General features: G+C 38.0%; 1 long non-coding RNA gene across 3 annotated transcripts in view; it reads right to left on the reverse strand.

Annotated features, from left to right (window-relative positions):
• Positions 1–3,257: 3,257 nt before the first annotated feature.
• LOC140681816 (uncharacterized) overlaps positions 3,258–25,316 on the reverse strand; it is a 43,723-nt gene continuing 21,664 nt past the window's right edge. Inside the window, exons 4-5 of one of the 3 annotated variants that reach the window (XR_012053007.1) lie at positions 24,356–24,607; positions 20,185–24,178 (exon numbers count right to left, since the gene is read on the reverse strand). This is a non-coding gene — a long non-coding RNA (uncharacterized lncRNA). Of the gene's footprint in view, positions 13,623–20,184; positions 24,179–24,355; positions 24,608–25,316 lie in introns of those variants that run through there. The other 2 variants (XR_012053009.1, XR_012053008.1) reach the window with 2 other exon arrangements.

The raw sequence follows: 25,316 nt of genomic DNA on the forward strand, positions 1-25,316 counted from the left end.
GAGTGACAGATGGGCCCCGGGTGGGATTAGGGGGATGACTCAGCATAAACTTATGTAACATGTGTGGAGTAAGGGATGATTGTCAGATGGAGGGGGAGGAGGAGAAGGAAGGACGGACCATTTAACATAAAGAGACAGAGAGGGAGCAACCATAAAATGGGGGAACTTAAAACACACCTGAGGCACCTGGGTCCTGGAATCACTGCGGATAGCTACAGGATCCGGTCCGCAGGCACCTCGATAGTTGGCGAGAATAACAGGCTTCCACCGAAGGCGGGTGACTCACAGGTGGCTTTATTTCCAAGGGCTCAGGAGAAGGAAAGCGAGGTGGGGGACGAAGGAAAGCAACCGCTCAGAAGGGAAGCCAGCTCCGACAGCCCCGAACCAGGGGTGGGGCAGGGATTATAACTGTAACTTGGAAGGAGGGTCAGGGTACAAAACATCCAATGAGGTGAGGGCTTGAGGGTGGAGTCAGGGAAGAGCGACAGGGCAACAGCCAACTGGGATAGAGGGAAGGAGTGGTTTCGGGGGGAGAACCAATGGGGATACAAAGAACTTAGAACTTTCCAGAACCGGGGGAAGGAGTACATAATGATGGACAGGAACAAGGGGAAGGGATAACAAAAGATTGACAACCAGGGGAGGCGGGAAACTAAATGTCAGTTGCCTCCCAAGGCAACGCAGGGGGGCCATCAGCCACACCCCCTCCCACACACACCCCAACATCAGGTCTTGCTTGACCAGCCTGATCTCCATCTGTGACAAGGTGATCCACTCACTGGATGAGGAAAAAGGCTGTGGATCTTTTCTGCCTACACTCTGGTAAAGGCTTTGACACTGCTACCCACAGAATTCTCCTGGCTGCTCATGGTATGGCCAGGTGCACTCTTTGCTGTGTTAAATACTGGCTGGATCATCAGGCCCAGGGAATGTTAATGAATGGAGTTACATCCAGTTGGTGGCCAGTCACAAATGGCCTTCCTCAAGGCTCTGTGCCAGAGTTCTGGTCAATGGCCTAGATGAGCAAATCATAAGTGCATCATCAGTTGGTTTGCAGGCGACACTAAGTTGGGTGAATGTGCTGACCTCTTGAAGACTAGAAAGGCTCTAGAGAAGGGTCTGGACAGGCTGGATCAGTGGTCCGAGCCCAGCTGTGTGAGGTTCAAGAGGTGAAGTGCTGGGTCCTGCCCTTGGGTCACAACAGCCCCATTCCCTTCTACAGGCTTGGGGCAGAGTGTTGGAAAGCTGCCTGAGGGAACAAGACCTGGGAGTGATGATTAAAAGCAGCTGAACTAGAGCCAGCATGTGCCTAGGTGGTCAAGAGGGCCAAGGGCACCCTGGCTATCAGAAATAGCCAGCAAGACCAGAGAAGGGATCATTTCCTTGTGCTTGGCCCTAGGGAGGCCTCACCTTGAATCCTGTGTTCAGTTCTGGGCCCCCCACAACAAGAAAGGCATTGAAGTGCTGGATCATGTCTGGAAAGAGCAGCGGAGCTGGCAAAAATGTCTGCAGAGTAAGTCCTGTGAGGAGAGGCTGAGAAAGCTGGAGTTTTTAAGCCTAGAGAAAGGGACACTCAGGGGAAATTTATCACTCTACATTTACCTGAAAGGACACATAACAAGCACCTCATTGTAGCAAGGTGGGGGATGGTCTCTTCTCCTAAATAATAAGCAATAGTGGTCTCAAAATTGGTTGAGTAGAAACTTTCTAATAGAGTTTTGAGTATTAGACAGCAGGCATTCTTTATTGTAGTTCACTGGTTACTAGGAGGATCCTCTAACAGTGCAGCAAGCATCAGGTGAACAGAGCTTTATCATGCACACTGATTAAATATTCATTAGCTATCTCTGCTTAATTGATATTATTACTGAAAAAGGAATAATATTTCTTTCATTTTGAAGATAAAAATAACAGAATAAAAGTATATATATGTGTATTCCTTTACTTTGCATAGTTGGACCTCTGAATGGAAATTCTTACATGGTCTTTTAGGGATCTTCTTTAGCGGTCTTCAGCATCTGCTGTTGCAATATTTTAGGTTGTCATTCCTTGACCCCAACTCCTGAGTAATCACAAAACTGGTTTTTCTGCATGATTCCTGCTTTGTCAGCCTTACAGAGCTAAGCTGGTATACTGCTTGTCTAGGTTCCAACCCTTATCTACTTCTTCCAAGGTATTTTCTTCTGCTGTTCTATTCTACTGTCATTACCAACAGAACAAAGGAAAACAGCATCTAGGTGTCCCAGAGAAGATTTAGATTTGATATCAGGAAAAATCTCTTCCCTGAGAAAGAGTTGTCAAACACTGGAACAGGCAGCCCAGGGACATTATTAAAACACCATCCCTAGCAGTATTTAAAAGACAGGTAGGCTTGCTGCTTAAGGACACGGTTTGGTGGTGGACTTGGCAGTATTGGATTTCCAACTAGATCTTAAAAGTATTTTATAAACTAAACAATTATTTGATTCTATGAATTAGGTCTTAAAAGAAAAATATTTATTCAATTGGTTTTGCCTTGTATTTTCCTTTCCAAAATTCTCTTTTGGCATGAAATGGTTACTACATTCTTCAGTATGCAACTATCTAGACAGTTAACACAAAATTTGGGATGTGTTCATAATTCAAAGCAATGCAATAAGCCAGGCATTTAAAAATGTTTTCTCTGTAGGGAAAAATTAAAAGCCCTGTCCATTCAGTCTTGCCCAACAATTACAACAAAACTGTTCCAAGTGAACTGGTGAGTTTAATAAACTGTAAATAATAATGATGCATTAGGATCTGAATATGCAGTAAATCTCTATTGTCCTCCTTCTTAAGTACATGAAAAGGAATTCTTCTTCCTCAAATTTTTCTGTACGTGCATTCATATACCCAGATTATTCTTTCTATGGCAATGCAAATGTAAACCAAAGAAAGCAGACATAAAAAATTACAGGGTCAGGGTTTCTAGATCTAGAGCTCTTGGATCAAAGCTCCACCAGCCTATCATCCCATCAGTTGTCAAGCAGAAGCTGTCACAGAGGAAAAAAATAAAACAAATAAAACAGTATCTTCATGGTTTCTGGTGATGACAGTTGAGACTTTGACAGCTCCTGTGTTTAATGCTTGTCTTGGACTTATACTCTAAAAATTTGTCTGATCTTTTTTGATACATATGTACATTCTTGCTAACAATATCTGGGGCATTGAATTCCACAGAATATTTTTTTTCTTCATGATTTTAATAATTATTTAAGAAAGATTTTCAATTGTATTTTCCAGAAATTTTATTTATTAATCAGACTGGATTAAAATATTTTACATGTGTTCTTTTATGCTATTACCTTGCCATAAAACAGGTCTCTAAATACAACTCCTTCTTCCCATGAGTTCATTATTTCATTGTATATATTTCAGGGACAAATTTAAGAACAGGTACAATATTTGGATGACGATACCAGTATACCAAACAGTTTTCTTTTTTGACAGTGTCAGGACTTTCACTTGGACCTATCGTGGGTGTCCCATTTCTTAGTTTATTACTGAGAAATAATGTCATTCCGAGTACTGGACTGCTGTCTGGTTCTAAAAGAGATGTCTCCACAACTACACAGAGACATTGTGACTACTAATCTGTTGCCATTATTTTCTTTCAACCAACAGGTAGGGTCATCAAAGCATTTCAAGAAGAACTCTTAGCAATCTATAATATCTACTGCTTGAAGTAAGATTGCAGTAAGATTAATTAAGCATTAAAGTATGAAATAAATGGGGTTCCTGGCCTCAACTGAAACCACCTTAAACTTGAAATATATATTTAACAATGTTATGTAAGTCATAATTAAGATTTTTTTTTTAAGATAAAAAAGCAAAGAATATTCCAAATATTGTATTTAATAAATTGTTATGAATTATGAACAGCTACCAAACAAATGCAGTTTGATAGCTGTTGTTTTGCCTGGAAACATTCCAGGACACATAAAAAGAAATCACACATCTTTAGAACCACAAAAATAAGGTGTATAAAAACATTTTACTTACTTACTACTTTTGAGCAGTATCTCCAGAAGCCTTTTAGATTTTAATGCTGAATAATTAATTGCATAGGCACAGCAAAGAATCCATTTTATTATTTTTCCAAAAGTCCATTAACAGCTCTTACTAACACATTTCAGCTTATTGGGTCAAGGCTTGTACTGAAAGACTTTGGCTTATGGATCATTGATTTGGTTGACTGTAAGAGCTTCAGCCTGACAGGTCAAAGTCAATGTGTTGTACCTTCTTATATCCACCTCTAAGAAAAAAATATAAAATAAAAATCCCAACAAAATACCACTATGCCCAAGTGATACCTTGGGTTTTAACTTTCTGGTTTTTTCTTTTTCTGATTTTATGGGTCTGGCTTTCATATAAGAGGATAGTAAGGTGTGGGTTTTCATATACGGGGATAATAAGCTCTCTTCATAGAGTAGGTAGACATAACAATTCCTTCTCTAGCCTGGGACCCAAGGACAGCCAATGTGGATCTCAGGCCCAAGAGTATAAACAACGTGGATTGAAGAAAGAAAAAAACCAAGAAGGGTGGGACTTCATGAGCTGGGGCTGTAATTGGAAAATTAGCTCCAATATGCTAATGGACCAAAACATAAAAATGTGAGATCTTGTGGCCAAGTCCTCTTTTGTTTCCATCTTGGAGACATCCAGGCAGAGCCAAAGCCGTAGCTGCTAGGATGTATCCTTTTATTCCCCTTAACTCTGTCTAACATCTGTTCCAGCTGTTTAAGGCAGCACAAGAACAGAAACATTGATTATGTCTGGCTTTGTCTTCCAAGTGTTTAAGACATATTCCAACTGAAATTATATTTAATTTAATTTAATTTAATTTAATTATTTAATTTAATTTAATTGTCCAATTTAATTCATTAGGACATGGGTAGCTAGTAAGGTGTTATATAAAAGAAAAAGTCAAATATGGCACTACAATGTCATTCTGTGTATTTGCATTAGCCAATACAAGGAGAATGACCTATTTATAGAAGCTAAGATAAACAAATATGTTGTCTTTAAAACAATGAATACAAAGCTCTGCTTATTTAAAGTCACAAAAATTTTCTTGTTTATTTCATTACTTATGATGTAAGCAATATAAGTAGCCTTATCAATTACTTGATGATAAATTACATGATAATCAGGACCACATTTTCCACCCTCTGCTGTAGACATGGTACTGCCATTCGCCAAACACAACAATAATACAGCCAATCTTCTAGGATCATGGCAAATATTTACCCATGTAGACCCTTTGTAGTGCTATACCAGGGAGTTACCTAGTGTAGATAGCAGCTATGAAACCTTTATGCAGCTTTCTCTTCCTACTCTCTTGGGCTGCCACAAACTATCTTCTAAACAAAACTGTCTTCTAAAAGAAAACTCTCTTCTAAAAGAAAAAAATTCTGATCCCTTCTGTCAGTCAAATGTGGCCAACAGATAATCACCTTTTGCAGAATGCAGCTTTGTTCCTCAGTCCCGCAAATACCAGGACAGTTTTCCTCTCCTTGTTAAACATTTTACAAATGAACTGGCCTATAAAACATGCATGCATACCCATTATATATTTGCCTTCTAAGCACAAATATGTATATAACAGGATGTTCTGTGGATTCCAGTGCTTTGTATTTAAGAAATTATGCCTGTATTTTTTTCCAATTTCCCTGCCTATAGGAGATCATTTCTCAAAATCAGTGTATTTAAAGAAAAAAGAATTAAGCAGCATCATAAATCATTCAGCAAACACCCCGACTCTATTCATAGCCATACATATGTTGCCAGTAATACAGATAAATATAGACTCATAGAAATACACACACAGACTTTGAGAAAATATGCCTCTAGACAGAAACATATTGTGCATATGCAAATAACTGTCTGGCACTGAAGCTTTGCCCTTTAGCATTCACTTAACTGTGTCTCTTTCCTACGCCTGCTCACTCCCGTTTTCCATCTGTTTATTTTTTCAAAGCTTCATTTAAGAATATGGTACAACTTCTCAAAAATCAAGAAATATGGTCCTGCAAATATAACTGCCAGATATAACATAAAATATAGCTTGAGAGAAGTAAAAAAAAAAAAGATATAGAGGAAGCTACATTCAAGTTTTCCTACAAAGGTTACAAATGGGTTTTATCCATTCTGTCCCAATGATGTTCATTCCTGGTTAGTTTTCAGGTCTAGTTTCTATACTTTAAAGAAGCTGTATAATCCAGGCTTGTGATCAGCTTCCTTAATTTATTTCCCTTGAAATGACAGGACTGGCAAAGGCAGGCTGGCTTCTCAGATGTCTAGATTACACTGTAGCTATGGAAACAGGTGTTAAAATGCTACGAATTTCAAGTTACACTGATATTCTGCACATCACGTTCTGTACTGATGACAGGTTATTTTACATGCTGACCAATACAACAGCATCAATCTTACTGATTTACATAAGACTGGCACGTAAGAGAGTCTCCATGATGAACTTGGGGAGCTTTCTTGAGGTTTTATTCTCAATATGCACAGTTGAACATGTGCATAAGCAGGGGCAGTACCTGCTACTGTACTGCTCCCAAAGTCTTAAGGACATGAAATGCAGGTGCCAGAAGTCAAATTATAAATAATCTTCCAGAATAAGAAGTATTCACTGTTTTCCTTTTCTTTGTTGAAGAAACTACCTCTTAGTTCCTGTTCATATAAAGAACTGACTCAGATATGAAGACCTGCAGTGCATTCTTTAGTTTTGCATAAGGTTGTAGGGAAAAATCCAAAAACCTTGGGTGGATGGCGGGAAGTATAACAAAATAAATATATTTTTTCTTTGTTACAAAATTGTCTGATTTCCATCTCTGCCTCCCATTGTGACTTCTGTAGAGGCTACAACAGCATGAAGATCCAGGTAGGAAGTCAGACCACTTCCCATTGTCCTGCAGGGAATTAATCTCAAAATAGCAGCATATTGTACTACTAACCTTCATCATCATAAACAAGGAAGGGAGAAAATAGTTTTTGTATGATTTGCATACAGATGAATAAGCTACAGGAACTACAAGTTTTGAAAGAAAAATTCCTGCTCTCGCCTAGGCTTATTCTTGTGGCTGCAGCTCTCTGGCTACAGAGAGTGGCACACAGCTTTCCCAGGCATTGTCCTGGAGAAAGCTGTGCAAAGCTCAGAGAAACGAATGAGAAACAATTCTTATCTTCACTTGCTGCACCTGTTGTTGTGAACATGTGGAATGTGTTATGGAGATTTGTTTACCAAAGGGTGATTTTTTAATTGGCCAATGGTGATGGTGTTTGGAATCAAGGACTAATTGAGTCAAACTGTATTGAACTTCCAGTAAGGGCAATGGGTTTCTTAATAGTATAGCATAGCATAGCATAGCATAGCAAAGCATCGCATCGTGTAGTGTAATATAATAAAGCGATTGATCAGCCTTCTGGAATCATGGAGTCAATGCTAATCATTACCAGATCAGGGACCCCATACTACTATATGTTCTCACTGTCTTTTACTTTGATACACTCACATTATCTACTCCCTCACAGTCCTGATGACTGGGTGGGAGATTTATGTTACTCATGTATATGGACATTCCCCAGTTAGCTCAACATCTGCTTCCGCCTTTGTGCCACACAGTCAGTCCAATCCTTCCTGAACAGGCCTCTTCTAATAACAGAGCCTTTTTTAGTTTTCTGATACTTATTCTGATATTTGATATCTTTTATTCAGAGCATTTCAAACAGTGATAAATTTAAGTTTGGTGTTAAACTAAATTTTTATTCCTCACAGTTTTGTAAAGTGAAAAACTTTCCTTCCTGACAGAACTGAAAAACCTTTTTTAAACTATGTTGAAAATTTACATTATATTTGGCATAAAATTTTATCTTGTCAAAACCTAGTGTTAAATTATTTTCTAAAGCGTGATAAACCAATAATCACCCTGAAAAATTAAAAAAAGATGAAGGCTTTGCTATACAGTTATAAAATTCCTATATGAAAATATCAGTCTGAAAAATTAAGATAAATTGGTCCAAGAGAAATAAAACACAATAGATATAATGTAGTAAAATATGTAAACTACATTATCAGTGATATGGATGATATGAGCTGCAGTCTGAAATACCCTATCCATAGTTTGTCCTGCTATGAACATCCACATTTCTTCCAAGAGATTATTCTGCTTTCAAGCCGCCCCTGCAAAGCTCAATTATCTACTTTACATAAACATGTATGGAACAGCACACAGGTAGTTTACTTTGTATGGTGAGGGCCCCCTCATAGACATTTGAGATAGGGCCAATGATTTTGTATGAGGCATAGCATCACTATTATATAAAAACATTCCCAGGAAATTGCGAGTTTCAACTAATGGCACAGTAGAGTAAAACGTCTCTGCACACTAGTGGAGAACTTCAGTTATTTAGTTTTCTGAATAAAATATTCCATAAATGAAAAGCCGAAAGGAAGCTAAAAGCAGAATGAGGGAAAAGGAGATTAGTCCCTCTTTCTCATGTAGGCAGCACCAGTCAAGCAAATTAAAATAATAATTACTGAATTTCAACACCATTTATGTTCACATTTACATGACTGGATGAAAGATGTTTGAAGGCTTTTCTTGTTTGGCGTCCCTTTCAAACCCTCTCTGTTTTTATGCTGAAGCATTCACTTTAGTATAACAGAAGTTGTATGCAACCCTTCCTTTCCACATTAACTAAAACTGCACTACTGAGAGACAAGTTTTTAGCAGTCACAGCTTTGTCTGGTGATACCTGTAAATTCTGTAAACTAATAATACAGATTTTTCTCAGGTATTCAAATTTTAAAAAGCATTACCCTCTTGACACAACAGGGTCTACTTCAACTGATATCAGCAACAAGCATTTAAAGGCCAGTTCAGCTTTCAAATTTTTTTTCCCTATCCAAGGCCTTAAGAGCTGATGTTTCAAGAAATTTCTCTGGACAGATAAAGGATCTTAGATCCACTGCCTCTATGGCAACTGAAGTCTTCAAAGGACTCATTTCTTCTAGACATAATTCATATGAATGACACTTTTTACACTATTACATCTAGTCAAGTCCCTCCCTAAGGAAAACCTGATTCTGTTATGTCCAGTCAAAATAATTACACCACAAGACACATGGTTTGCTTGAATAATTCCCCATTAATCAGCCTGAACTGGTTTTAGGTGTGGGTCCCAGAGGTTAATGAATGGATCATTAAATCTACCATGCAATCCGTCCCCCAGAGTATGCCCATTTTTTGCCACATCCCTTGTTTAAGCAAGCATTCTACTTAATAGCAAAGACAGAAATTAAAAGCTCAGAAGCAGATGATGCAAATTATACACTTTTTAAAAAATCTTCCCTTCAAGTATTTGGCAACAAGATTAGAAGGGTGAAACAAAATTTTCAGGGGAGAATGATTTTCAAAACTGTATTATAAGGAAGTTTAACTTAAGGGGAAAAAAAAAAAAACTACAAACTAACAAACAACAAAAAACTCGTCATGGAGTTGTTTGATCTCCTTCAAACACTCAACACCCATTCCCTGTAGGAAGCTAGAGCTGCTTGTCTGGGATGTGGGAGATCTAACACACACATGAAGTGTTAAATATCACTGGCTCCTGCACAGAAAATTTCATCTTTCCCACCTCCCAGTTGGTATCTTTAAATAGCTCACATTATTTATGGTGTACATAGTGTTAATGTCCTTCAGTTGTTCTATTTTCAAGGATGGAAAAGCAGTTGCTAAGCATTTCTAAATGACAGCCCCAGGGTTCATTAAAAATATGGCAAACATTTGCTAAGCTCATTAAGTGCAATTTTTGTGCGTATGTGTATCAGATTCCTCCTCTGCATGTTATGCGTGACCAAACATCTATTAACCCTAATCCCATTGATGAATCTGATACATTCAAACTAGCAATTAGACAAAACAAAAGGGATATTTACTGAGAGACTCATAAATGGGCTTTCATATTGGTCTAAGCTGTTGCAAAATGACAGTTTAATTCCCTTCTGTTAATCCCCACCTACTAGAGTACTCCCTTTGTTTGATTATAGGTTGTCAGATTGAGGGATTCTGATTGAATCAAAATTTTAAGTAAACCAGAAATACACAATAATTACACTTGTTAGGCACTGCTGCCTACTGTACAAGCAAAGTAAATGCAACAAAAATTTAAATGAAATTCAAAGAAAGAAAAAAGGATTTCTGGAATCATCCATTTACAAAAATAAATACATATATTTCCTCCATCTAAATGCAGGGGGAAAACATCCACTTCTGATTTTTTTGTAACGTTTTGAATTTTGTCCCGCTAAACACAAGCTTTCTAGAACCAAGAGCATTTCTCCAGAGCCACAGAGAAGACATCTCACTCTTCTTAAACAGAATGACATTTCTAGTCTACAGTCATGTCCTTCTCACACTTCTTTTCAAACACTGTAAAGCACAGACATTATTAAGAATTCTGCAAAATATTTGCAATATAAATTGTCACATAGAGAATTCTGTATGAAAAAACTCAGAAATATTTGTTAGGAAAATATCTGCCAGTTTGTAAAGTAGTGCTTACAAAACCATTGCTACTCTTGTCAGTAACATTTACCGGTGCAAGAGTTGGTTCTGTTCTATAAAGTATGAACTACGCTGATGTAGGTTAGTAAGGAGGGGCCATCATTTATGCTGCAGAAAACTAATTTTATGAAGTTTTCACAGCACAATTGCAGTGCTTTTCAAGTGAGAACTTCTGACGTTTACATAGATTAAAGCAAACTAACAAACAAAAACCCAAGAAGACTCATTCAGTAGATTTTTCTCAAATTTTCTCTTAAGAATTTTTTTTTCTAATGAAGGGATTTTTTGTTTAAGTCAAAAATATTATGTCCAACTTCTATGCCTACAAAAAGATCATTAACAATATGAAGTAATTTTCAACTAATCTCTTCTGGTTTTCTAAGAAGTCCACTTCTTACTAAACAAAGGCTTCTGAAAAGTGATCATGCAAAAAAACCTTCAGAAGAAATACTCAAACACAGTTAGGATTTTTAATTAATTATTCTAAGCCATATTTAATCAGGAGTAAAGAAGCTCCTCATTTCTGAAGAACTGTAATAATTATATACAGAGAAAACACTTATGTATGTGTATAAATACAGAGATTCTATAAGTCATTTTAAATTGTATTTTAAAGCAAGGTTTTCTACCCAAAAATCTTCAATAAGAAGGAAGATGCTGTTGCTTTTTTAAGATTTAATGCTATGAATTCATCCTTTCAGTCTACTACTGCATACTACAGTTCTAAATCTTCTGTTTAGTTATTCAAGAGACATCTAACAGAAAAACACTCCCTGAAATTTCTGTTACCCACTCTGTACTGTCATATTCATAGATTTATTCTCTTTATGATGGTGATATTTCTGTGGTTCCAACAAATCACCTGTACAGGGACACCTTCCACATAAGTTTTCAGCTTCTTTTTCCCTCAATATAAACAGTATATCACTGTTTCATCAGCATATTTTAAATACATATATGATAAAATTTTACTAAACAACAGAGATAGTTGAAAGGTCGAGTGCAAAGGGACTCTCTGAGCTGAAGTGTGTATGCTTGGACATATTTCAGCTTTAAAAAATTCTAGCTTCAGACTGACTCACTTCATAACTCAACAGAAAGTAAAACAAATCATTTTAGATTTTTAAATAACCTAAAATCAATAAGATGCAATCAGCAATTACTCCATTAAAAAGTATTTGTGGCAAAAGACCTCCTATGTGTATATATAGAGCCTTAAGTAGAAACATTGTTAAGTAAAAGGCTAATTAAAACCAAAGTAAACAAACCTCCTAGATTTTTGAAACATAAAATTACTTTTTCTTTAATTATGCATTTTTATTCATAATTTCATTTCTATTCCTTGAATAAGAGTTTAAAAACAGTTGTGTATGCTTTTTCTTAACAGATACTGATCTATATTTTAACATATTATACATTTTATAGTATGGAGAGCAAACTTGAAGACCTTTGGATCTGAAGACAATGCAGTTGATGCATTTTTTTCTGTTCTTGCATGGGTGCGCGTTACTGCTCCTAATTCACTATTCAGAAAACTTCATCTTTGACAAAACTCCCAGCACAGAAGAAGAGATTTATACCACTATGAGGACAGAGGTGCCAAGGTGATCAAGGTCTGAAAGGCCATAAACTTATTTTCCAGGTACTTATGGTTTTATTCTTCTTGAATTTTAATACAAAACTGGAATCAGAAACTTCACTGTATGAGCTTTAACATTCTTTACCTATTCTTCATGCTGCATTTTACCTTGTTTCAACCTAACATAAGTTATTTACTAAGTGGATTATTGCAAATAGAAGCATGTACAGGCATGGTCATATCAGTAACACTGAGAACAGTATGTATAATTGCAGTTAATAGATCAGAATAAATATCTTCTATTTGCAAGCTTAACTAGTCTTATATACCTCTCCTTTTTTTTCCCCCCACTTCTTGTGACTTAATGAAAGCAGGCAAAAATGAAAGGCAAGTTTTGTCTTCTTGTGACTTAATGAAAACAGGCAAAAATGAAATGAGCCCTTAGTCATATAAAATCACCTAAGCATGAAGTTTAAATCACCTAACAGCATCTGCATATGTTTAAACAGGAATATTTTTCCCATTCGTTACCTGTACAAGTAAGATTTGAGTTAGTAGGCACCATGGGGCAAAGTTTCCAAATGCTGTACTACTCCAGCAGTCAGCAAAGGACTTACGGAATTTTAAAAGCAGAAATAAGAGAATGAAGGCTATTGTTTTGTGCAGAACTTTTCTTTCAACTTACTCTTTGCACAGGAGTAAAATATTCTGAGAAAAAAACCTGAAAAATACATTCTGTGCCCATTTTTACCTTGACACATCTTAGAATTTCAGTTGTCTGCTCTGCAAAAATCATGCAGAACAGAGAATAGCACATAGCCAATGTAGAAATTAGCCATCACACTTTTTGGAGGTAGTAAATAATTAATTGCCCTAAATTCATTTACCACAAGTTTATCACACAACAAGATTTATATGTATAATCAAATGCAACAGTAAAAAAAAAAATTATTATTTTCATAATCTTCACTTCCTCTTGCTAATATATACCTTAAAAATAAACTGGTAAAGATATGGAATGACTTGATCACACTGTTGTTTTTTCCTGAAATCCAGAAAATATTTTAACATATAATCTTAAGCAAACTTATTTACAGACACATTTACTTTCAGTTGTGGTATTTTAACAATCAGATAAAATATTTTTGGTTGCTTTCAATGTCAAAGTTGGTTGGAAATCTCTCATGTCTCACTTTTTCTGTTTATTTTTTTCCTTGTTTTTTCTTTGCTTTACAGTGTTCTTGTGAAGCATTTGCCATGGGCATCACTCACAGTACTGGCACATTAGGCATTCCTTTGCATTGAGGCTGTCCTTAGACCTTTTTCAAGTTGTTGACTTATATGGGCATTGTCAAAATCCAAATCATGAAGGTGTAACTCTCAGACAAGAGGGTCCAGCTGGGACCAAGTGGTTCTTCTGCACTGGAAGTCTGGTTTGGGAGAGAAGTCTGGTGTAGAAGGATAGGAGAAGTATACTCAGACATGCAAAACTCACCTGTTCAGCAAGTAGCAAATTTTCAGTTTCATTCCTACTTCCTTCTATTCCCCTTTCCTCAAAACAGAACAAACAAAATAAATACAATTCCACTAGTTTACAAAAATTTGTGAAACATTCTGAGTGTGTCTGACTTCAAATACATTCCAGATATTTACTTTTTTCCTCCTTTACTTTTTTATTTAAGAAAAGCATTTTAGTGAAGGAAAAAAATGGTGAAAAAAAATCTCATTAAACATTTAGATGCTGAATCCAAAGAGAAGCCAAGCAGTTTTTCAAGAGCTAGACTGTAATTGGAAATCCACCTTTTAATATATGATAAATTAAACAAAACCTACAACCAAACAAAAAAAACAAAAGCTGACAAACTAAAAAGGCAACCAACCAAACAAAAAACCATCAGCACTGAGACAGGTGTCCTTCAAAAAATGTTTTTTAAATCCAAACTTTGGAAACAACAAGTGTCTGAAATCACAGCTGTGGACATAATATGTTAGAATGGGACCAAATCTAATAGGAATTATTTGTAATGTTTTACTGCTAGCGGTGTAGTAGAAACAAAATATCCACATTAAATACATGGTGTTCTTTTTCAGTCTGCATCCTGCCTCTAAGCCCTTCAGGCCCAGCCATTCAGGCAGAAAGCAGATTTTCCACTCTATTACAGAAAATTATGCCAATATGAGTATCCTTTAGCTCACAGAGCTCTAATTTAAATGTATATCCTATTACAATGGAACAGCAAGTTTCTAGATCTCAACCATGTCGGCATTCACTCCCAATAAAGACAGAACAAAATGGTCCACAAAGGTCCCATTCACATTAAACTGGCTTCTGCTAAAGCCCTATGTGGCTGCTCAGTCACTGAGTTATGCAGCAGGAAGGAGACAGGCAAGGAGCTTAGGCTGCACCAGTGTGTGTCAGCACCACAGCCTCAAACCTTTCATCAGCTGCTCTAGAACCCATTGCTATTATTTACCTTTTATGTTTCAGGTAAAATTTTTCTCAAAAGCAGGTACATGGAAGGTTACACATTAACAATCAGTCCCAATTACTCATAACGGGATTTGGGCATGCTGCTTTGAAAACATAGGCCTTTGGGATGATACACATTGCATAACAAGTAGCTGCTACAAATGGCTGGGAAGACTGAATATGTAATTAAATAACTATGTTTTCTCAATCAATATGAATTGATTGAAAAGCAAACACATGAGCTTAATCTATTATTATCATATAAAATTGGCCTCTTTCCTAAGTGGAACTAAGAAATTTGGCCTGACCTTTTATGTCTATGTGGAGTAGTGTCTTTCAAAGGAGGAAAAATCTGCACACTCTTTGTCATTCAGGGCAGAAAATGCATCATTTTGACGGAATTCAGGTCTGTATTATTAAGAATATCATATTCACTTGTGGACTTCAATGAACTATGTGCCACAACACCGTTTCACCAGAAAGGTATATTAGGTCTACAAGTTCATCAGGCCTAAGTCCCTCTGTGTCTGAAATTCACATAGCTCAATCATTATACATATGGTGTCCAACCCACCCTATAGAAACAACAGGCGTGCAAGCATTATCATTGTAATTTTGCTTGAAATATGACCAATTACACATAGTGAGGAGAAAAGAACTCCTAGATTCACTTAAATAGAGAACAGATTCTTTATGAGACTGAAAAAAGGAGTAGATTTGTGTTCTTAATTAAATTCCATATTCAAAGCACAACAAAACTGAGCTGGTTTCTTTGAGCATGCAACAGAGGTAGGGAATTAAACATCTCTTCTTTCCCCAAGACTTACAAAAAATGCTTTAATTGCACTATATGTCCAAGTAGCATTATTTTATCTGTGTACGAATTTAAAGGGGAAATGATAATGACTAAATAGTGCCTAGCTTAGGGGAATAGTACCCATCAGCATCCAGAAAAAAAAAATTCTAAAATGGAAACAATTTGAGGACAATAAAAGAATACTTACAGAACTAAAAATTGAGTCACAGAATCAAGACACACTAGCTTTCGGAATATGTCTAAGACTCGTGAACCAATCAGTAATAATTAAGAACTCCCGTAGCTAAAAGTTGTGGTGTGGGCTTTTTCATGGACACATAATCTACAGAAAGAAATGTTCTCAGACAGTGACTGGTTACCCCAAGCCCCGCCAGAGAGTTCTCATAATGGCTTACAAGAAAAAAGTACTCTGCCTCCTAAAAAGTTTATCCTCCCTATTCTTACAGGTCAGCCACTCAAAAGAAAAAAAAAAAAAAAAGAAAAAAAACCCAAACAAACAAAAAAAAAAAAACAAAACCAAACCTGTGTCTCAGCATTCTACTAACCATTGTACCTGCGAGCCAAAAAAATTTCTTTGTGGCATAAGTTGTACAGACTTCTACTGCATCAGTAAGATTTCATGGGCAGTGTAAATACAATTGCTGAATGGAATCCATGAAGTTAATTAAAGTAAAAATTACACTGTGATTGTTGCACTTTATTTTTTTGTTGTTGTCTTTGTTTGTGTGTTTTAAGGGTTTTTTGTGGGGTTTTTTTTTTTTTTTGAAGATTATGTTCAGAGGGCAAACGAAATTTTTTATATGTCTATAAGAACATTCCAGAATTTTAAGTTGTTCTTGATTAAATTACAAGGAGTGAAACTCAGGATTTCACTCCTTGTAATTTAATAACAGAGATTTCCCTCATTAATTATTTATACAAAAAGGAGTTCCTACAGCAAAAAATTAATGCTTGACATAATTTTTAGAAATAAAAAGAACTCTTCTCATCCAATCCTGTGCTTCTGTTTAAATGGAAACAAAAACAGTGTAAAGACTCAAGCTTGCTTGTAACACAAAATCTTAAATACTTCAAAGCCTAGGCAACTGGGTTGTCTATTTTGCAACTGGATAGGAGACTCAAACATAGCAGTGATCTATAATGATTGCTGTCCTTTACCTTTTGCTGGCATGACTTAATATCTTTCTTTATGATCTTAATTTCACAAACTTATAACTATGAAGGGAGTTTAGAAAACATAATAAATGTGTATTAACATATTGACTGTGCGCATAATTTTTATATAACATATTATTTTGGATGAATGGTTAAAATTTAAAGTAATAGGAAATTTAACTATGCATAAAAGAAGCAGCAGTTTTTCAGATCTCACAAGGACATTTTCATATATTTGTGTTAATTACAGAGGGGTCAACACAGTATAAAAAAAAGCGCTATTTTTTAAACCAGGGAGATACTAAAAAGAAGGAGGGGAAAAAAGGCAGGTAATTCTAAGACTGAAATCAAGCAAATTTCATTTTCTTGTTAAGCACCAGGCTCGAGTATCATTTCCTCTTAATTGTTCCTCAGCAATAACTCCTTAAAAGCCATTGACAAGTTTTGCCCATAGAAAGTGAGCAGGGACAAGTACCAGCATGCATTGAATGAGTATGATTGATGAAATTCCTGCAAATTCTTTCAGTTCTTCATAAACAAAGCTCCTGCAGTCCTTATTCAGGCAAACTTCCACTGAAAGTAATTTGTATTTTTGTTTGTAGCAGCTTGTGTCTCCACTACACAGCTACCAGATAGGAACTTTACCCCAATATAATCTTTTACACTGGTCTGTCTGATACCAGAAGGAGGATGTAAAAGGAGTTTCTGTTACAACTCTCCATTTTGTGCCTCCGACTAACTGGGGACTTGCTTGCAGGAACTTGTGACTACTTTCTTTTTTCTTTTTTCCAAATTTAATAAAATTGAAACATGGCAGGGTCATATGTAATTTACTACAGATGACAGATCTAAAAGAGAATAACATATTTTGTTATTTAATAGAAAATATAGAGAACTAGTATTTCAAACAGTAGAGCAGATGTGTGAAGAAAGATCAGTATCACCATTCTTACATGTGTGAATGCAAAGGAATACTTATAAAGGTCACAGTCAGACCAGAAATTCAATTATGTAAGCTCACAAAGCACAATAAGGACAGTAGGGCTGACTGCACTTTTGGTAGACAAGAGAAGGCTTCAGAACAGCTCCTAGGGTAGTGTTGGAGCAAGGTCAGGACTTGGGACTCAGAGCACGACTTTAGTGGTTCCTGTATAAATATGATATTTCAGTCAGCTGCTTTGTGTTCTGGGTTTGAACCAGATGCAATGCTCTTGCCAAATGGTCTCTCCACTTTCCAAAACTCTGGTGTTTTGTGTTTGCCTCTTACAAAGAGCATTCCTATGCAACCACTTCAAAACATGACAGAGGCCTCATTGTCAGTAACTCAACTGTATGTACAAATACAATAATTAATGCAAGCATAGAGGAAAATACATATGCAATGCTAAAATGGTTGTTATACCAGACAGATCTAGGTATGACAGTTTCCAAGATAACTGTATGCTGAGAAGAATTATTCAAATGTGGAAGTGATAGCAGTGTGCCAGACTGCACATTCCATTTCTCTGACAGTCACCATGGGTATATAAATTGTCTGATAGAGAGCTTATCATTAAAAATTGAGCTGAAAAATCTTTTTGAGACCTTAGTTTTCACCATTAGACTTCTCACCAGATCTTCTGTCTTATTTTCCAAGGGGAAGGTAAATTTGCTTCAATTTTTTTTTCTGGCCTACATACTTTTAAAACAGAATCACAGAATTGGTCAGGTGGGAAGACACCATAAAAGATCATCTGGTCCAATTTCCCCCCTCAAGTAGTCTCATCCCAGAGTACATGGCACATGTGGATTGTATCCAGATAATTCTTTAATATCTCCATTGAGAAAGACTCCAAAACCCCTCTCAACAACCTGTGCAAATGCTCCGTCACCCACATAGTAAAGAAGCTATTCCTTATATTCAAATGGACCTTTATGAGCATAGTTTTTTGCCCATTGCTTGTTGTGCTATTTCTCAGCACCACTGAGCAGAGCCTGGCTCCACACTCTTGATACCCTCCCTTGAGATACTCACAGACATTGAGCAGGTCCCCTCTCAGTCATCTCTGCTCAAGGCTGAACAGGTCCAGCTCTCTCAGACTTTCTTCATAAAACAAATTGTCCAGTTCCTTAATTATCTTTGTCATCCTCATCTAGACCTGCACGAGGGCCTCCCTGTCTCTCTTGTCCTGAAGAGCCCCGAACTGGATGCAGCACTCTACACATGGTCTCAGCAGGGCAGGACAGAGTAGAGGGGCAGGTTCATGCCCCTCGACCAATGCTCTTCCTGATGTACCCCAGAACACTGTTGGCCTTCTTGGCCACCAGGGAATACTGCAGGCTCTTGAACCGCTTGTTGTACACAAGGACCCCCAGGTCCTTCTTCACAGAGCTGCTTTCCAGCAGGTCAATCCCCTGCTGTGCTGGTGACTGGGGCGATTCCTCCCCAGTGCATAACACTGGTCATGCTTTTGGTCTTTTTCTCTCTGCCCATGTCTCCACCCTGTCAAGGTCTTTCTGAAGGGCTGCACATCTCTCTGGGGTATTTACCACTCCTCCCAGCTGTGAGGGTGTCTAAGATGATTTTGTGAATAACAGTGGCAAAAGTCCTGCTGAGGTCTATGTAGACAATATCCATTGTTCTCCCTTTGTCCATCCAAGTGGCAGTTTTGATGCCAAACTGGTTTTTGCTCTTATATATTCATATATATTTGTAGCTCTGTAGCTCTGTATAGCTATATAAATTAATGGATAGTATTTTTCTTACTCTGCTAGACAGAAAGAAAAAAACATGTTTCTAAGGCCCTGTCCTAATCCTGCTTCTTCTGAAATTGAAGGTCAAGCCACCTTCCCAAGACATCTTCTCCATAAACAGCTAAGGAGGAAGAGGGGCTTCAGAAGAGGGTGGAACTACTCCATCACCTGTGCTTCTAACTGGAGATTCTTGTCAAGTAGGCTAATTTGCTAAACTTATAAAACTGTATTTGTCCTATGTCATGTGTACATGGCACACTTTCAGCATGTATTCCAGAGTGTCAAGCACCTGCATGTATCTTCATTAGAGATAACCTCATTTTACCATCCAGTCTTTTTTCACTCTTGGTTTTAGGGTTCAAAAAGACAATAATTTCATCATGGAAGGTGATAGGTCAAGCATGATTTACCAGGAATTAATGCACTTCTCCCAACCATCTTTTTGTCTTCCATGGGGATAGAAACAACCTCCAGAATGAGGCATTCCATCACATTCCAGGGATTGAGGTGAGGCTGACCAGCTGGTAGTTCCCTTTTCTTGCCCTTTTAGAAGAAAAGGGTGACATTTACTTTCTTCCAGGCCTCAGGAAACTTTTCTGATTCAAAGATGATCATAAGCAGCCTGGCCATGGTATCTGCCAGCTCTCTCAGCACTCATGTATGCATCCCATCAGGGCCCATGGACTGGCGGATGATGTTTGTCTTGATTGGGTGTTCTGTAACCCAATCCTCCATAAAGGAATGAAAGCCTTCTTTACAAAGCCTATTTCTTTACCCTGCTGTCCTGTGTCAGACATTCCTGAAGGCTGGTCTTGTCAGTGAAGACTAACGCAAATAAAGTGTTTAAGTAATTCCTGTTTTATTTGCTTTCTCTCTCACCAGGGGTCCCCCCAACTCATTTAGTAACAGTCTCACAATATTATTTCTTTCCCTTAAGTTACTGATGTATTCAAAAAAGCCCTTCTTATTGTCCTTGACACTATTGGGCAGATTTAATTTAATATAGGCCTTAGACTTCCTTAACTCATTTATACTTAGTCTGTGATTTCTCTGGCTTTTTCCCAAGTGATTTAATCCTGCTTCCATCTCCTGTGTGTTTTCTGCTTATACTTGAGGAATGACAGGAGTTCTTCATTCATCCATGGATGCTTCTTGTCCCTACAGCCTAATTTCTTGCTAATTGGGATGTATCATCTTTGAGCCAGGAGGAAGTGACCCTGGAATATCAACCCTTCTTCCCCAAAGGGCCTATTCCCATGAGATTCCTCCAAAAAAATTCCCTAAAGTGCCTAAAGTTAGCTGTTGTGGCATGTTTTGTTTTCGAGTTCAGGTTTACCTTCCATTCTCCTCCCTAATCTCCTCCTCTCCCCAGTTTTCGATCTTCCCAAGCTCTTCCCTAATCCCCTCCTCTCCAAGTTGTCAATCCTCCCTTTCCCTCACCCTTTCCCCAGAACATTCCCTGTCATTCCTTCTAGCCCCCTCCCCATCTTCCAGTCTTCCCTGTCCATTTAGTTAAACTCAACACCCTATTGGTTACTTTGTGTTATTCCACTCCCCTATTTCCCCTGATAGGTTTATGATATGTTAGTCCCACCTTAGACCCCTACCCAGCCCTACCCTCATTGGTTATTGTTCCTACACCCCTCCTCCTGAGTTCCTGTATAAAACCTTTGTTCACCCTCCAAGGTTGGGTTTTGGTGCTCCTGAATAAATCCACCTCGTTACACCCCAAGCCCCGTGTCGGCTCCATCTGTTCCCTCACCGATAACTGGCATTGCAGAGCTCGCAGGGGGACGGCCGCGCACCTCTCTTCCCTCGCTCGCCACAGCACGTCACCATACAAAAGTTAGCTCTCCTGAACTCCATGGTTATAATCTTATTTGCTGTCCTGCTACCTCCCTGCCTAATATGGAACGCCACAATCTCATGATCACTACCCAGCCAAGACTGCCCCCAACATTCACATCCCCCACAAGGCCTTCCCTGCTTGTTAGTGTGAGGTCAAACGGCTACAACATTCCTTGTGGGATCTTCCACTATCCATGGCAGGGAGCTGTGAGCAGTGCTTTTGAGGAACCTGCTGGGCTGTTCGTGTTTCAGAGTGATGGTTCTGCAGCAGATGTCGGGGCAGTTAAAGTTGAACCGGTGTTTGTGTTTCTGAGGCTGCTTTGTGCCACATGTCAAAGGCCTCATCCACTTCCTTCTCCTGCTTGGGTGGCCTGTAGCAATCAACCACAAAACTTCATTATTGTTGTATTGTCGCTGTTGTTATTTATTATTATTGTCATTATAATTATGATTATTATAATTTTATGATCATCATTACAATTTCTTAATCCCTTTATTCAGGCACTGTCCCTATATTCTTTCCAGCATATATTAATTGGTTCCACTGCATTGCCTGTGCATTTCCTTATTACACTTTCATTTGTCTAGGAGGTCCTGACTGACCCATGCTGGTCTCCTTGCTCAATTTCTTTCATATAGGAATCAAGATCTCTCATGCTTAAAGAAGAATGTCCTTAAAGAGCTCACAGATCCATTCATTTCTTGTGTTCCTGAAGGCAGGTTCCCAGGGTGTCCTGTTCAAAAATTTATTTTAAAAAATGGAAATTCTCTATCTTACAATTTAGCACTCTGTCTGTACTCCTCTCCTGGCCTATTTCCCTCAAGACTGTGACTTCATCAGTATACAATCACTGAAGTTGAGGCTACCACCAATCTTGTTTCATGCTGGTGAGCAGCCAGTCCAATATTGCTTCTCTGATCAGACTGTGATGAAGTCTTCAAATTTGAGGTATTCATTACTACAAATAGGAAGAAAACATTAAAGGCATGTGTGGGAGGGGACTTGGGAGATAGTCCCCCAGAGTTGCCATGGGAGGTTACCAACATGTAACTCCCTGCCTCCCCTGTTGTCAGTCTTTAGTTGTACCTTCCCCTCATTCCTGTCCATCATTATGTAAGCCATTCCCTAGTTCTAGAAAGTTCTTTGTTCTTTGTAACCCCATTGGTTCCTTCCCTGTAACCACGCCTTGCCCTTGTCCCTATTGGTTGTAACCCCATCACTCACCCTCCACTCCGCCCCTGAACCCTTCCTTCATTGGTTGTTGCCTACCCTGACCCTCCTTCCCTGCTACAGTTATATTCCTTACCCTTCCCCCAGTTCAGGGCTCTCAGCGTGAGCTCCCTTCCAGAGAGGTTGTCTCCCCTAGCTCCCTGATCCATTTTTTTCCTTCAATAAACCCTCTTGGAAACAAAGCTGCCTGAGTGTCATCCCGCCGCCGAGAGGGAGCATCCTTAGTGCTATTCGGCTCCTGAGGACCTCACCCTGTGGTATGCCCGGTGGTTACATGACCCAGGTGCCTCAGGCATGATTCTAGACACATTTCAATAGAGCCATGTTTTATAATGGAGACATTGTAACATGAAGCAGAAAAGGGCATTGTGCTCTTTTTGGCTATATATATATATATAAATTCACTTGCAAAAGAGTTTACCGAGTCAACCACATTTTTAAGTAAATAGATTAATATTTAAATTTAAATTTTCAAGTTAATATAGATTATCAATTTAAATTTTAGAATTACAGCTTTCCCTGATCTTATAGCAGCTATTATTCACAGAAATCACAGACAGGTCTTTTGTGCTGACTGACACCTGATTTGCGGAGTTACAGAGCCTTTTCCAAGAGCCTTGCTGCTGCAGAGAGCCCTTCTGCAAAGTGTGGCCTCAGGGCATTTACCTAGATGTTTCACTCCTGTAAAAGATGGAAGTGCTACCACTTTCAATTAACAACCTTCTGGCAACAGAATCATGATAAAGGCAAATATTTTGTTCCAACAGGAATCTTCTTCTGGTGGCAATGCAAGTGCTTTCATGAAAAATAAAGGTACAAAATTAAGTTCAGTCAGCTTAGGAAAACAAATTATTTTACAGTTTCACAATTACTTTTCTTATTTTTCGATACCTACAAGACGCACTTGCTGCAAAGTTGTGGTTTATGAGCTTCTCTATATGTGAGAATTGGTATTGCAGGGACAGAAAGACAGAACTATGACTGCAGAAGTTGTAAGACGGGAACACTACAAAATAGAGACAACTGTTTTTGAGAAAACTCCTTCTACAGGGAACGCCTTTCACTAATGTCTAAAGTCCCACCTACAGAGAGTACAAATTTACAGAACTAGTACTAGTTCTTACTTATTTCCAGAGAATTTCTGAGTGACAAAAGAGTGCCAAGAGAGGTCAAGATTTAGGCTAAATATATTAAAAATTTGCTCCCTTTTGCAGTGTTTATCTTTTTACTTGTCTTAAAAATTATCTTGATTTCATTCAGCATGTTTTTTTCTACGGTAAATATCCAGGCATATGCACCTCAAAATTATGAACATATGTGTTTGGATTGAAATGACATTAAGAGAATAAAGAAAAAATATATAAAATAGGACATATTATTAAGTGTATATCATTATGTTTCCCAGTTTCCCAAGTCTGGGAGACCTTCCCATTTCTGTGTCCCTTGGATATTGTCCAAAGTGTATATACTCATTTGAGAGCCGCAAGTCATTCAAAATTAGGATTATATTAAGTATGAGAATCATGTGTATGCTGAGCCCATTAAAAAAATACACTTTATTTCCAAATGTGTTTCTGTCTTCAGATCATTTCTAGGAAAACCAACTGTAGAAACCATTGCTGTGAATCAGGTGTCCTTCCTCTCTGTCTTTCTTTCCTGGTGGCATTCAGAGGTTCACTTTTAGCTCTGTGCAAAGGGCTGGGAGGGGCTGCAGCTGTGGAGCAGATGTGTCAGAGGGTGTTCTGCGCACCTGGGACAGATGACAGCAAAACACTCTGAGAGATGATCAAGAAGTTTGTGATTCCCATTGTTATGTCTGTCCCTTCCTAAGATACAAAGCAACTGCCACTTTTTATGGAATAAGCAGAGCAGCTCCATCATGTCTCCAGAGAACAGTATTACTCATGCTAGTGTGAGAGGACTTTACCTTCCTAGGTGGTGGGAAAGTGCAATATCTGCCTATGCCCGCTGGTGCAGGAGGTGATGGGAAGGTAAAAATTCTTTCTGGGAAATCTGCACTTTTCCTTCTTGGTCACACCACACACAACAGTTTTCCTGGATATAATTTTTGCATGTATCTAGTTATTCTTTCTTCAGTAGGAGAAATCAGCTGTAATTTGCATGGATCTTTTAGACAAACAGAATTTGTATTGAATTTTGGTCTGCGTTAGAGGAGCTTCTGAAAGAAAAAAAAAAAAAACACAAAGAAAAACCCCCCTGAAGGTAGTGTGTTTTAGATCACCATTATTATATTTTCAAGACAACATATTTTCATTTCTGAAATTTAAAACCGTTTTTCAAAGTCAGATTAAATTTATTTTTAGAAGTATTAAAATTGCAGAAATGAAAGGCCTTGATTTATTTCAGATAAAAGAAAACATTCATATTGGGTTATTACATTTTTTATGGACTTTATTTGTTTATTTATATGTGATTCAGTTTACATCACAAATAAATAAATAGCTGAATTTTCGTGGGTCTTGAATTCACTATGACTAATCTGATTAGAAAAATAAGTCTGACAATTTTCTTGGTGAGTAGGCACACTGAATGCCACAAATTCACAGACACGGTTTGTGTCTGATTTAAGAAAATAAGCGTAACATTAAATAATAGTAAAAGGACATGTTATAGCTCTGCTGGTCTAACTATAAAAAAGAGAGGGAGGGTTTACAGTGTTAAATGCCGTATGTTCTGGAACAGTGGGCACAGCCCTCCTCCCTTCCTTTTCCCTCCACAGGCCAAGGAGCTCCTGTCGCTGTGGTCTTGTTCCAAGAGGCACAGCAGCTGGGCTTCCTTTGAGATCAGTCACCAGAGATGGGAGGCAGAGCAGGTCCCAGGCAAGTGACGTAGACTCCCGTCTGAGCTGACAGTCTGACCCAGCCTTG

The sequence above is a fragment of the Taeniopygia guttata genome, chromosome Z (genome assembly GCF_048771995.1).
Source record: "Taeniopygia guttata chromosome Z, bTaeGut7.mat, whole genome shotgun sequence".
In the NCBI taxonomy this organism is placed as follows: domain Eukaryota; kingdom Metazoa; phylum Chordata; class Aves; order Passeriformes; family Estrildidae; genus Taeniopygia; species Taeniopygia guttata.